Below are 4,373 nucleotides of genomic sequence, written 5' to 3' on the forward strand. Positions count from 1 at the left end.
TCCGACCTGCCGTTCGTTGTTTGACTCGCCACCGTTGTACTCCACGTCCCGCTCCGGCTGCTGCTCCTGTTGAAGCTGGTACCGAGGATTCGCAGGGTCCGGCTGCAGCTCCAGCTGTCGAGGCTCAGGTTCCTGATGAAGAGGAAAAGGAGAGTGATGACTCGACTTCGTTGACCCTCTTGGCCACCGCGGCCCAGACACTTGGAATCGATTTGAATCCTCGCTGCACGTTCTACGACGTTATCCAGCATCTCAGCTAACTGTTGAGGTGTCTCGCGTGACTTCGTTTTCAGTGGTTGCTCCGTGGTCGGCATTCATGTTTTCTTATTCTTAATCCACTTCCACAGCGTAATCATGTTCATGTTGTTCTTCAAATGCATATACAATTTGTTGTTGCAGTAACGTTTTTCGTCTGTTACCACAGGCTGCATCGCCCTGTGGACAGTTCACACGTGATCCAGTCACGCTAGTCTTCGTCCGCCACTTGTGCCATCTGCAGCCGATTCTCGCTCTTCTTGGCTCGCAAATAGTCGTACAGCAGACCTCCACATGACAAGTTGGATGCTGGCTCCCAAGTTGGATCTTCATAGCCCACCCACTTGACTTTGAACTCGCGTACAGCACGCTCCGTGCTCGTCGTCAGTGGTGTTCTGTCGTCAAGGATGGCCTCGACTTCATATTCACCGGCAACTTGATCTGGTTCCCAGCTGTCCTCAGGCAACAGTTCTTCATCGAAGTCGAGTCTTGCTTCATTAGTCGCGTCTAGTACCAACCGAGTGTTCGGTCGACTGCTGAACTCGTTGACCGCCTTGAGTCTCGACACATGCACTACTGAGTAGAAGCGATACCCACTTCGGTCAGGCAGTTCCAGCTCGTACGCAAACTCTTCCACCTTGCGCTTGATCCGAAAAGGTCCATGCCATCGATGAGCTAATTTCTTTGTCAAGCCCGGTTTGACGCGTTCCATGTACAACCACGCCCGGCTCCCAATCTCGAAAAGAGATCTCGGTGGAGCTCTTGCAGGATCTTCCATCTCTTCCGAAGCTTCTAGAGGGTCTGCCGAGTGTTCGTTTCCACTTGGTTGAGGTACAGCGGCTTTTTCCAGTCGACTCAGAGCATCATTATGCTTTTTTGCTCGTCGCTCCTTTTCTACAGCCTGATAATCTTTGGCCATAGTGAGGGCGACCTCATGTTGTCGATTGATCTCACGCCGCCACGCTAGTGCGTCAGACTGCTTGCCGAGCCCTTGTTTGAGTGATGACGACATTGCCCGCAGCGTCGACTGAGCATCCCAACCGTGAACGAGGTAGAACGGCGTCTCCTTCCTCGTAGTGTCTTGAGAAGTATTAATAGCAAATACCAGCTTCTCCGCGATTTCGTCCCAATCTTGCTGTAGAGGGTCTTCCGCGTACACCCGTACGGATCCCATCACCGACTTCACCGAGCGTTCCTGCTGTTCATTAGTCTGTGGCCGATAGCTCAAAGTCGCTCGTGATCTTGACTGCATCATCTCTGCAAATGCTTGGAAAACCTCGCTCATGAAGCGTGGGTCGCGGTCGTGCCTTATTAATGATGGGGCTCCGAATCGTCGGTACACACATTCTTCGAGCACTTGGGCAACACTCAGTGCAGTCGTATCTGACATAGCCTTGGCAATAACGAATCCCGTAAACGAGCACTGAAATAGGAGTAACGCCGTGTTGCCCCTGCGAGATTTCGGTAGTGGGATCACAAAATCCATCGAGACGATCTGGAAAGGTCGTTCGGCTAGTACGTTGCCAGGTGAGTATCCACGGAGCTGCGGACGGCTTTTACTCGAGCTGCAATCTGGACATGACTTCACATGCTTCTCCACGTCAGCGTACAAGCCGATCCAATAATAATCGGACTTAACGCGATGGAACGTTCTCACCACACCTTGATGTCCTCCTTCCAGCGAGTCGTGACAGTTCTGCAAGACCTCTTAAATCATCGTTGTCGGTACCACAAGCCGCAGCTTGGTCTCCTCTTGCCAACCGTGGTCGTACCGACGATTCAATCCAAGATAGTGAAGCACGCCGTCTTCTGATAACACGAACCGGTCAGCGTATTTCCAGGCATCTCGAGCTTCTTTGTAACTCAGCTCTTGTGCTTGGCCCTGAAGCACCTTCTTGATGTTAAACCACTTCTGCTCCTCGTCTTGTGCCACCTGTATCCGTCTGCGTCGTTCCCGCTGTATCGCTACCGGGTCAACATCTTCCGCATCGGGAAATGCCGCTGGTACAGTCTTGTGAGGATGGTCTGGCAAATCTTCGCCGAATGAATCTTCGGTGGACGTCTCTCGTCGTTCTTCATGCTGTTCTTGAGCTTTTGAGACATCCTCCGAGTGTCATCTGCAAACCTGACGCGTTTCGTGGCTTTCGTCTGTCGCCGAGTCATCACTGCTATATTACCATAATCGCCCTTTGGTGAGCTGTAATCAACCACGAAATTTTCGAAAGTTTTCCACTTTGAAGACTCGCTGCCTGACAGTACATGTACTTGACGCTCTGCTCCTCGTGACGAAACATCTACCGAGTCTTCATCCGGCTCGTAGATCATTTCCTGGATGCGGTTCAGCGTTGCCAATTCCGACTTGCGAGTTTCAGCCAAGATTACCCGACTGACCTTCGATTCCAGCGCTTCAGTGGCTAACGAATCCGCGGCCGCGTTGTATTCTCGTACAACGTGAAGATACTTAGCTGATCGAAGCTTGGCCGTGAGTTCCTTGTGAGTATTCAGCAGCGCTAGCAAAGTTTCCTTCCTGCATGCGATCACCCCTAGTGATTGTTGAATCGCGAGCCTTGAGTCACCAACGATGACTAAATCCTCGGCACCGTGCGCAATAGCAGCCTTGACACCGTTTATCATACCTGTATACTCTGCCTCATTCACCGTGGTAGCCGAGAGGTAAGCGTTTGCAGCAATCACTACCTTCCACTCAGCACAGCACCCATGAACAACTCCCGTAGCCACCGTACTTCTCTGTCTTCGCTGATCCGTCAAAGGACATGACGAATCCGCTGTAATTACGGGAAAGCCTGGCGTACAGCAACGCGGGGTCCATTCGAATAGTCGGGGAACACTTTGTGGGGGTAGTGATTTCTCCGTGGTTGCCGATTATCACCCGTCGAAACAGACGTGACACCGCCCAAGTTGTTCAAGCGACGACACCTCCGGTCGCGGTGATGTGATAGGCAGACGCCAAGTGCCAGGACTCGACGCGTCACCTCGAGTTTTCAACAAATATCGGATACGCCCTATGTCATGAATCCAGGCTGTCCTTATTATTAATAATGGACTGGCCGGATTCGCATTCAGCGGACCATCTACGGTACGAACCCTCAGTGGCGGTTGGGATGAGGTCGCGGAATACTCAGCGACCTTTGGAAGACACGTTAACCGTCTGGGACAGGGCGCGGACCGTTAAAGATGCTCATGCGACAGTGCAGACGACGCTTGGCATGCAAGAAGATCCATAACGGATCATTGTTCACTTGATATTTGTATACTTGATTACGACTTCTTATTAGATAGACCCGAAAGGGTAAGCTTAAATACAGAACAAAATTTCCACTCCAAGCACACAGAGCGACGTCCGGCTTCAAGGTAAGCGTCAGGTCAAGCTTGTTTGAGTGTGTTATGCCTGTCGGTGAACTCGAAGCTCTGTAGCGAGGGTTCATCCGGCAAGGCCAAGAGACTTTGTGTATTGGCCGATTATTATCGGGAGGTTTTACGTGACGGCTTTATTGTTGCCTATTTGCACGACTGGGAGTGCTTGAATTGCCTCCCTTTTATTTCTTCCAGCCGAGTGTTGAACACTCGGTGATCTCGTAAAAGGCTTACCCGTGCCTGGTACCCTTCCGCTGTTGGGACCACGAGGATTCAAAACACCTGCTAGCTTTGCTCGTGCTAGTAGCGTGTTCTTATTTTACTGGTTGGCCTATATAAGTAGTTTACAAGGTCCAGTTTGTCCCGGTGCAAGGGCAGAACTGGGGTCTTCAGGTCCGCCCGAACGATCGTTTACTATCCTAGTAGACGTATTGTTGTGGGAACATCCTAACTACATCTGTAGCTAGAGTTCACGTGGGATTTCCAACACCACACCTGCCATCTTCCGAACCGACTCGAACTGAGAGCCGTTCATATGGGAGAAGTCGTTCCTATCCATGGCAACGAACTTCGGAGAGGTTCAGGTAGTCTACCCGCGGTGGCGTGGATTGACTACAAGTGCTACCAGGTGTGACGGGGTCACACAGCACCTTGCGCTAGAGGAAGTTATCTTCCGAGAGTATACAAACTCTCAGTGAACGGCAGTTCACAGGTCCCCTCTTTAATTAAAGAGAGCGAAGTGA

This window comes from Phytophthora infestans, genomic scaffold (assembly GCF_000142945.1).
Source record: "Phytophthora infestans T30-4 supercont1.5 genomic scaffold, whole genome shotgun sequence".
Classification (NCBI taxonomy): domain Eukaryota; phylum Oomycota; class Peronosporomycetes; order Peronosporales; family Peronosporaceae; genus Phytophthora; species Phytophthora infestans.